The sequence below is a fragment of the Lycium ferocissimum genome, chromosome 12, assembly GCF_029784015.1.
Source record: "Lycium ferocissimum isolate CSIRO_LF1 chromosome 12, AGI_CSIRO_Lferr_CH_V1, whole genome shotgun sequence".
NCBI lineage: Eukaryota > Viridiplantae > Streptophyta > Magnoliopsida > Solanales > Solanaceae > Lycium > Lycium ferocissimum.
The window spans coordinates 41,201,619-41,212,902 of record NC_081353.1 but is presented as its reverse complement, the minus strand read 5'-3'; positions in this window follow the sequence as shown (position 1 = coordinate 41,212,902).

The following is an 11,284-nucleotide window of genomic DNA, read 5'->3' as shown; positions in this document are numbered from 1 at the left end:
CAAATTCTTGCCATACCGGGAGAGGCGTATTGGCTCCTCACAGCATTATCCAAACTATGTACCAATGAACCGCAACATCCCTCAATCTATAGGATGCCCAACTCCAATCGATTCGGTGTCCAAGCATGTATCAACCGAAGTTGTCCTCAACATTCCATCAATAAAATTCTAAGGGTCCTCATCCGCTTTGATCCAAATAATTAGAAGGGTTCAAGCTAATAAAATCACGGGGCTCTTTGCACCAACGACACTTTCGCACACCCACTCGCTCGTACTTTGCCGCCGGGTACCGGCCGCAACCACCGAGTAAGCAAATGAATGGCCTCTTTTACATCTTGGCACGCATCCGGCGGAGGAGCGGAGGTGCCGAGCTGGGGCGAGGCCCCTCACGCTCCTCGAGAAATAGGCGGCCGAATGGGGACCGAGATTAAGCCGTTACGGGACTCACTTTTCTCGACGATTGGCCGATGCTCTTTCGGCCGTTTTTTCTCTGTTGTCTTGCCCCACCCCGGGGCTGTGCCTTTCTCACAGCATCTCTCGAAATACATAACACACGGTTAAGGAAAAAAGAAGTTCTTATGTCATAGCTCTGTCGCACGATCTTATGAAGAAGGTCATTCATGTCACGACCCGACTAGGGCGCGACGGTATACCCGATATTTGTACCGAGCACCCCCCTTATCTCGTATCGTGCTCCTATTACTAAGTGGGCCATTTAAATTCTTATTATTGAGATTTCATTAACTACTATCATAGCGGCATCATAGTAAAATACATAAGCTTTGCTAACTTAATATACATCGAGAGGGGATCGTCCGTAAACACAAAATATCCGAACCGCATACATGATTGTCTACGAGCCTCTAAACAACATACATATGATAACGAAGAAATAAGTTATCGCCGTGCCCGAATATGTACACAAAGCGGTACCAACAAGCATCGGTTTTATAACCGGAGCACTTCAATGAACCGCCGGAGAGCTCTACCAGAGTCAAGTCCTTCGGTCGCTACGCCGCGCGGCATGGACTCGGCGTCCGCGAGAAGGGACGTCGCACGATAATGTACCGAGTATGTAAGGCATAGATCATACATGATAGCAAAAGCGGAACAAGAACAGTAATATAAGGAAACAATACCAGAGATGTAAATAAAAACATGGCTGTAGCTGTCTGCCCCTGAGGGCGGAATCATGCATGCTTACCTTTATCTTTACATACGTACATACATAATTTGTCTACATTACATAAGGCATCATAGCCTGTCTGGGTCACATAACATCATTAGCCCGCGTCCGGGGTAATCATCTCGTGCCGCCCACTAGTGGTGGTCGTGCCCGGCCCTCTAGGCCCAGTGTATACATCGCAACCCGCATAAGCGGTGACATGCCCGGCCATCTGCGCGGTGTAATCATCCAATAGGCCGCCGCCGTAGGCGGTGACATGCCCCCGACCATCTAGGCACGGTGTAACTATCATAACTTAAGCATGCATAAGAGCCCAATTAAAAGCTATAACTTTATCGGAGTGACGTAAGGTCGGAAACCTCCGAATACATTATGGAATAATCATGGTTATCACGTCTCACCTTGAAGGAGCTAATGTTATAAGGCGAGACTAACAACGAAGAGTATCATCATGAGAAATCATAGAACAGGATTACAAGGCGTCGTTTCGTATACTTGGAATCTTTGAAATAGTCATTATCCATAGGTAAAATTAAGAAATCAGAAGTAGCTTGTCATTTTCATATCGTCATAACCATGGTAGGGACGTATCTTCGACATATCCATCCTAGACATTTTCTCACATTTTTCATCATCATTGTCATGACAATATCATCATATTCGTTGCTTAGTCATAGGATCATTCTTATCGTATCCGTCATATACGTATCTTCTTCCCTAACATCCTTGTTGATATCATCATAGAAACATTCTCATTAGAATAGTTACCACACTTATCGTTTAATAAACAAGACAATTATGGGAAGTCCGGGGAATAGTGGGCCCATTTCCTGATCAAATGAAGCGGCGACATAATTTACGTATAACACTTGTCGTGACATTATTTATGTGAGTTTTAGGGTAATCGGATCCTATTCATGCGAGTTCTAGGTGTTTAGACATTTCTTTCAACTAGTCATAAGTATTTAATTCAATTATCAATGAATAGTAGTCAATTTCCAACCCGGATTTCTAGAATTAGAGTGGCCCCAAGATACGTACTCAAGCCTATCGTGCGTGCCTAAGACATGCCAAAGAAGGAAGGGGTAAGCCTTACATACCTTTTCGCTTCTTCCACGACTCCAAACTCGAGCCCTAAATTCGCCAAAATCTACAATTTGGTCACATTTACCAAATGTCAATTTAAGCATCTAGAAGTTGAAATTTAACGTAACCATTTGTCTACCGAAATTTCGGCAGCACTTCCCGAAAAATACACTATCCCGCCAAGTTCAACTTGGCTAATTTCAATCATCAACAATCCCGGAATTCAACCCGCCAAACCAATAACAACAATGCCAATATTCGCACTAACAATCTCAATAACCAAACCAAAGTACATTCTAACAATTTAATGAACATATTACTTTTTTCAAGACCTTCCAACTTCCATAATAACGATAACAACTTAATAATTTGCACATTAACGACATCATGCTAGCAACATTATATTCCATCCATGCAAGAACATCACATTCCATTTACATAAACTTCCACCACAAGCTTCCAACTACTACGACTTCACTAAACTCATTAAACTTTTATTTGCAACATAAACTCTACCACACAACAACCAATATACTAAATAATACTTAGCAATCAATCCTTCACGATTCACTATATACACACGGCCATACATATATAATATACAACTCACGGCCAACACCTACATATGCATATTCTTCTTGAATTTTCCATCCCTTTCCATGCATTACAACAACAACCAACACACAACATAAAGCTAACTCAATCTTCCATGCAACACACAACACACAACACACATACACACACACGGCCTAGCCACACAAGTCACGGCACCACACCCATTTCCATAACACATGAATTTCATTCATTTCATACCCTACAACAAGCGCAACATCCAATATACATAAATAGGAGATGAATTCTTACCTTTTTCTTTAACCCTTCCCTTGGCCAACTTATGTGAATATGAATTTTTCTTGTTCCAATGAACACTCCAACTTGCTAGGGGCCCTTCACTTAGTAGGAAATGATATTTTTGAGAAAATTATCCCAAGGTTTCTTGTGGACTTGCTATGGCCGAAACGGCCTATGAATTTCTCCTCTTCTCTCTTGTTCTTTGTTTCATGAAATTTCTAGAGAATAATATGGAATATGATGACTTTAGTCATCTTTTAAACTAATGAATTAAACCCCGCATACGGGCTTGGCCCGTACCATGGCATTGGGTCTCTCTCTCTCTCTAAAAAAAAATTCAAGCCCAACTATTTTTCTTTCTGTGACGAATTGTAATTCATAAAACTATTTTCCAAATTTCAAATTTGCCCTTCGCCTTCCTTTATATTTCCACGAGGCATACTACGAATTTCCCTTTATGCCCTTAACCTTTCTTAATAATTCGCTTCTAAATTTTTTCATAGGCCATTCACATGGTTATCAAAATGAAAATGTGGCCTTGCTTGTCGTCCTCCCGCGATTGTCTCGAATTATCCGCTTGCACAAAAATGCGGGATATAACATCCTCCCCCCCTTTAGAACATTCGTCCTCGAATGTTCGATTAGTCTCGTGATGTATTATGACACTTCGGGGAGGTATCCTTTGCAGTTGTCTTATACGTCGCTTAGTATATCCATATTAGAAGCTTAAATTCGCAGGCCACGGCCGATCGACTTAGCTCCGTTAACCCCGAACTCGACTTTAAGTTAATAAGTCCCTTTTTCGAAGCTCAAATCATCCCAGCATCATTTTTAGGTTTCGCACATCCTCTCCCCTTTATTAAGGGGTTCTATGCATGCCTATGGCCTTTAAATACCCATCGCTTTCCGCGATCTTCCATATACATCGCAACACTACCTCGGGAATCCTACCATTACCAATGATAGGTTACCACCATGTATGTACTACTATTTTACCTACAAACACCTCCAACCGCTGTACCATACTTCCTTTAATCCCAGGGCTCTGTCATGCTTTCTTCCCTTCTACCAGTCTAGTCCGTCTCGGCCTACGCGACCTCTATAGGGTTTCTAATCACTTCACACACACTAATTTACTTTAGGCTACCTGATTTCACATTTATCTTTCATTCCTACATTTGCGAAATTTTCAACATATTTCCCAGGGGGTCACCCATCCTGAGAGTGCCCTCACCCTAGCACGCTTAACCTCGAACCTTTAGTACATTTCGGCGTTCTAACGCTAGTATTTTTGCCTCCACTTCCCGGACTATCTTTATCACATAATCTGGGGCGTATTGGTGTCTTGACAATTTCCGGGATGTCCCCGTAACGCGTCTTTCTCTTTTAATTACTATTTTAGCCTTCACGACTACCTGTATTCATTTTTTTTTTCCTATGCATACGGTACTTTTCATCCTGAATCTCCAAATTTCCCCTACATTTAATATCACAAGGAGCGGGATATAATATAATAAAACCTAGGGCAATTTAACACATTCGTATAATAATAAAATGCCGATAATGTACCCGTGACCGCATCTCGGGAGGGTTCGTGATCCCGCCGTCCGTCGTCGCGCGTATGCACGCGGCCCCTCTCGCCCGGCCACGACCGTCGGGGCCGGGGAATTCGTTCGGGAGGGTGCGGATGAAAAAGATCCCGCCATCGTCCCCGGCGGCCGGCCCTACCGCTACCAACCCTTGACGGACAATCACGCATTACGTGCCCAACTTGTCCGCAAAAATAACATGCATCTGTGCCTTGACGACACGTACCCGAATGTAATTTTCTACATTGGCGGCATCGTGGAACCGGGTCGTCTCTCCGTCGGAAGCTCTTCAAACCGAGAACCCAAAATCCCCGAGTTCGGTCTTGTCTCGAATAACTAGGGCGGTCAAATCCTCATACGCAATCGAGGAGGTGCACCGGCCGCCGATTGGCTTGAATACCGGAATACCGCCGCGCCCCGCCCTCCCTCATACTCGGCCCACGGTCCCGAAAGACCGCCTTTTTCTAGAACTCCTATCCGAATAATGCTCCCTTTTTTCCCAACCGACGTCGCTCGCCGGGTTTTTGGGCATGGGCTTGGATACGGCAATGGTCATCCCATCGCGGAGTGAAGCCGTCAAACACTCCTTGATTAAGTGTGGCCCCAACCCACTCACGAATCGGTGTACATGATCTCCCATATTTATCGTGGCCGGGGCACACCAGTTAACGAGTTGAAGCGGAGACTATACTCCCCGACGCTCGATATTTCCGTTTAAGGTTCGAAACACATCGACTCGAGCTCGTCGAACCTCCGCGTAAGAAATGTCGCGTAAACGCCCCCTCCGTGAACCCCTCGCGAGCAAATCGGGGGAGGGCATTTGCTCCCCTCGATAATATCCAACTATTATACCAAAAAGCGCTACGTCCCGCAACCTCGTATGATGCCAATTCCACCGACTCGTATCCGAAGCGTGTATTATTCTCGGTGTCCTTAACATCTCATCTATGAAATTCTCGCGGTCTTCCTCTCGGTTTCGAGCCGTAGAACTCCTGGGAGGTTTCAAAGAAATAAAGTCGCGGGCCCTCGCACTCACCGCTCTCGTCTCCCGGTCCGTATCTTGCCGCGAGCCCGCGCGGCGACTATCCGGGTTAGTAAATCGGACGGCCTCTCGCCATCCGCCGGCCCGAGCCGCCGCGTGGAACCGGAACTCCTTCCCGCTTCCGCCGACACCGGGGAGCATGAAAGCCCGAGAGAAGGAGCCCGTTACGAGACTCGCCTTCTTCCGTTCCCGCCGGTGGCTCCCGCTCGCTCTTTTTTTCGCCACCGTCTTGCCCTTTCGGGCCGCCCGTAGCTTTCCTCTTCACCGGCATTACTGAAATCATAGCAAAGATTTAGATCATACATGATAGCAAAAGCGGAACAAGAACAGTAATATAAGGAAACAATACCAGAGATGTAAATAAAAACACGGTCAGTACTGTACGCCCCTCGAGGCGGAATCACGTATGCTACCTTTATCTTTACATACGTACATACATAATTTGTCTACATTACATAAGGCATCATAGCCTGTCTGGGTCACATAACATCATTAGCCCGCGTCCGGGTAAATGCGTCTCGTCCCACCAGCGGTGGTCGTGCCGAAACCCTCTGTGCCCGTTAACATACATCGTAACCCGCATAGCGGTGACATGCCCGACCATCTAGCGCGCGGTGTAATCATCAATAGTCGCCGCCGTAGCGGTGACATGCCCGGCCATCTAGGCACGGTGTAACTATCATAACTTAAGCATGCATAAGAGCCCAATTAAAAGCTATAACTTTATCGGAGTGACGTAAGGTCGGAAACCTCCGAATACATTATGGAATAATCATGGTTATCACGTCTCACCTTGAAGGAGCTAATGTTATAAGGCGAGACTAACAACGAAGAGTATCATCATGAGAAATCATAGAACAGGATTACAAGGCGTCGTTTCGTATACTTGGAATCTTTGAAATAGTCATTATCCATAGGTAAAATTAAGAAATCAGGAAGTAGCTTGTCATTTTCATATCGTCATAACCATGGTAGGGACGTATCTTCGACATATCCATCCTAGACATTTTCTCACATTTTTCATCATCATTGTCATGACAATATCATCATATTCGTTGCTTAGTCATAGGATCATTCTTATCGTATCCGTCATATACGTATCTTCTTCCCTAACATCCTTGTTGATATCATCATAGAAACATTCTCATTAGAATAGTTACCACACTTATCGTTTAATAAACAAGACAATTATGGGAAGTCCGGGAATAGTGGGCCCACCTCGGATCAAATGAGGCGGCGTACATAATTTACGTATAACACTTGTCGTGACATTATTTATGTGAGTTTTAGGGTAATCGGATCCTATTCATGCGAGTTCTAGGTGTTTAGACATTTCTTTCAACTAGTCATAAGTATTTAATTCAATTCTATTGAATGAATAGTAGTCAATTTCCAACCCGGATTTCTAGAATTAGAGTAGCCCCCAAGATACGTACTCAAGCCTATTGCGTCTAAGACATGCCAAAGAAGGAAATCCAGCGGCAATATCACATATATACATACCGCGGCCAAGAATCCAGCGGTCATGTCGCAGCCCGCGGTCAAGTATCCAAATGGACAATATCGCACATACACGCCGCGGCCAAGAATCCGGTCGTATGAAACGCGTGTACCATCAAGTATCCAGTGACAATATCACACATACGTCCGGACTCGGCGAAAATGTAACAACGAGAATGCACGAGTAGAATCACAAGTAACCAAATACAATTTAAAACATCTACAAAGACTTAATAGGTTATTTGAAACGAACCATCATTTACAAAGCCAAAAAAGAGGTCAAATCAAAGTTCTTTTCCGAATATTACTCGAAAACGTATCAAACCGAACCTCAGAAATCATAATCACGTATCAAAATCTCATGCATATGAGCAAATAAATAACTAAGTTACCTTCCAAAATCCGATGACCAAATATGTTTACTAACATCGGAAAGTGCAAAAACAAGTTTCGCATTTATCGGAGTTAGTATACAAAAGTTACAACCTTCTGAATCGTTCTTATGTGTCAAAATGTATTATCAAACTCAATGAAGTAGTTAAAATAACTATTTTATAGTAATCGGAGCGATGGTCAAAAGTTCTCTTTCAAAATCACACAAATATACCAAACAGAGCGACATAGGGAGATCTCGGAATGCGTGGGCCCCACCTCGGTCAAATTGAGGCGGTGTACCCCAACTATGGTCGTTAGGCCTTACGAGGTCATATACAAAGGATTCTAGGCCCTCCAATATCATTTGGGCGAACTACGGATGTTTGAACAAGTGTTTCAACAAACAGACATGCTTAATTCAATTGACCCTACCGAATGAAAAAGGGCCAAAATGAGGCTCGGACTCCGAGGAGTAGAGTCGTCCCCAAAGCTCGTACCTTAGCCTAACATACCTAGGACATGCCAAGAGAAGGAAAGAGCAAGCTTTACATAACTTATTCGCCCTTTACGCTCGTCCAACTTCAAATCCCGTTTCGTCCAAAACCTACATTTGGTCATATTTACCAAATATTAATCATAAGGTTTTAAGAATTCAATCTTAACCAATTCTTGGCTACAAAAATTTGGGCAGCATCTCCCCTATACATACAACATCCCGAGATTTAAACTCGGTCAAATTAGCACAACCAAACCAACAACAATACCAACAACGTCAACAATTGACTAGAAACGCATTCTAGCATAAATAGTCTTCTTTTCCAAATAATGCGACAACTTCCAATTCAACTTTGCACCTTCAAATCAATATCAATATTTCCATGTTTATAATTTAATTAAAGATCATTCAAATACAATTCTAAGCATTTCATATCATTCTACAAAATATTTACAAAACATACAAAAGTTCCACCAAAACCATAGTTCATCCGAAATCTCTAATCTTCGACATAAATATCCATAACACATTTTTATCCTCCAACTTCATTAACAATAATCATAATTCACACCTTAACAATTTCATTTTCATCATTACATAAATCTTCTATAAAATCACAAAATTCCCCATAACAACTTACCAACCAATCTTTCATGCCAATATGGACTTGCATCCCTCCAAATTCACCAACTAACATAATAATTCTCATTTAGAACTCCACTTCCATAATTACATAGAAACTACATTGAAATCACATAAGTTCCTATAATCATTTTCAACCATTTTTCATGCCATCATAAACCATTTTCTTCCATTTCCATCACAAGTTTCAACAACACAACTAGAATACTACATAAAATTCAACTCATATTGCCTATGCATCAATACATATACACGGCAACTCATATTGCCTATGTGTGTATGTGTATATGTGATATTGACCGCTGGATATTTGACCGCAGTATGTGTATATATGTGGTATGTGATATGTGATGATTTGATGATATGAGATGTGATGATCTGATGATACAAGGTGATATGTGATATGATGTATGATAATATGACTAAGACGTTTATGATTATTATGTTATATATGGATCGGGCCGTACATTCCTCGGCAATCGGATAATGTCAGCTCATATGGTATGTTTGAGTTTCCGTATATACGAGACAAAAATGTTTTTCAAAAGAAAGCGAAACATTTTGACATTATGATTATCCTCTTTGTCTCCTGTACCGCTTATGTATGATTTGGAGGTCGGATGTATGTATCTTGGTATTCGGCTTATTATGCTCGCGTTTGGTGCACTTTACTTCGATGCATTTTTGTGCAAGCGGATAATTCGAGACAATCGCGGGAGGACGACAAGGTGGCCACATTTTCCAAATGTCAATTTAAGCATCTAGAAGTTGAAATTTAACGTAACCATTTGTCTACCGAAATTTCGGCAGCACTTCCCCTGAAAATACACTATCCCGCCAAGTTCAACTTGGCTAATTTCAATCATCAACAATCCCGGGAATTCAACCCGGCCAAACCAATAACAACAATGCCAATATTCGCACTAACAATCTCAATAACCAAACCAAAGTACATTCTAACAATTTAATGAACATATTACTTTTTTCAAGACCTTCCAACTTCCATAATAACGATAACAACTTAATAATTTGCACATTAACGACATCATGCTAGCAACATTATATTCCATCCATGCAAGAACATCACATTCCATTTACATAAACTTCCACCACAAGCTTCCAACTACTACGACTTCACTAAACTCATTAAACTTTTATTTGCAACATAAACTCTACCACACAACAACCAATATACTAAATAATACTTAGCAATCAATCCTTCACGATTCACTATATACACACGGCCATACATATAATATACAACTCACGGCCAACACCTACATATGCATATTCTTCTTGAATTTTCCATCCCTTTCCATGCATTACAACAACAACCAACACACAACATAAAGCTAACTCAATCTTCTATGCAACACACAACACACAACACACATACACACACACGGCCTAGCCACACAAGTCACGGCACCACACCCATTTCCATAACACATGAATTTCATTCATTTCATACCCTACAACAAGCGCAACATCCAATATACATAAATAGGAGATGAATTCTTACCTTTTTCTTTAACCCTTCCCTTGGCCAACTTATGTGAATATGAATTTTTCTTGTTCCAATGAACACTCCAACTTGCTAGGGGCCCTTCACTTAGTAGGAAATGATTTTTTTGAGAAAATTATCCCAAGGTTTCTTGTGGACTTGCTATGGCCGAATGGCCTATAAAATTTCTCCTCTTCTCTCTTGTTCTTTGTTTCATGAAATTTCTAGAGAATAATATGGAATATGATGACTTTAGTCATCTTTTAAACTAATGAATTAAATCCCCACATGGGCTTGGCCCATGCCATGGCCGGTTGGGCTCTCTCTCTCTCTCTAAAAAAAATTCAAGCCCAACTATTTTTCTTTCATTATTTAATTGTAATTCATAAAACTATTTTCCAAATTCCAAATTTGCCCTTCGCCTTCCTTTATATTTCCACGAGGCATACTACTTAATTTTCCTTTTATGCCCTTAACCTTTCTTAATAATTCCGCTTCTAAATTTTTCATAGGCCATTACATGCTTAACAAAATGAAAATGTGGCCCCGCTTTGTCGTCCTCCCGCGATTGTCTCGAATTATCCGCTTGCACAAAAATGCGGGATATAACAATTCAATCCTAAAATGCCCGCGGCCTTTTGTTTATAAGTGTGGCGTGTAACAAACCCATAACCAAGACTCTACTGCATACAGCTCGTAGACACACCCTAGGATAGAATCAAGCCCGATACCACTTTTGTCACGACCCAACCTGGGAGCGGCCGAGATGGGCACCGGTGCTAACCCACCCGGCACTCCTTATCATACTTTCACATTTACATCTAGGTGAGCCACATAGCTAAATCATACTTTCCATCCATTATTCATACTAATTTATGGGCAACAATTTGCTTATATCATCATCGACAACTATGCCCACAACAATGTACATAAGCCGACGAGGCTAACAAAATGATATTCAAAATATAGGCCGACAAGGCCAAATACATCTAACCATATACACATGTCTACG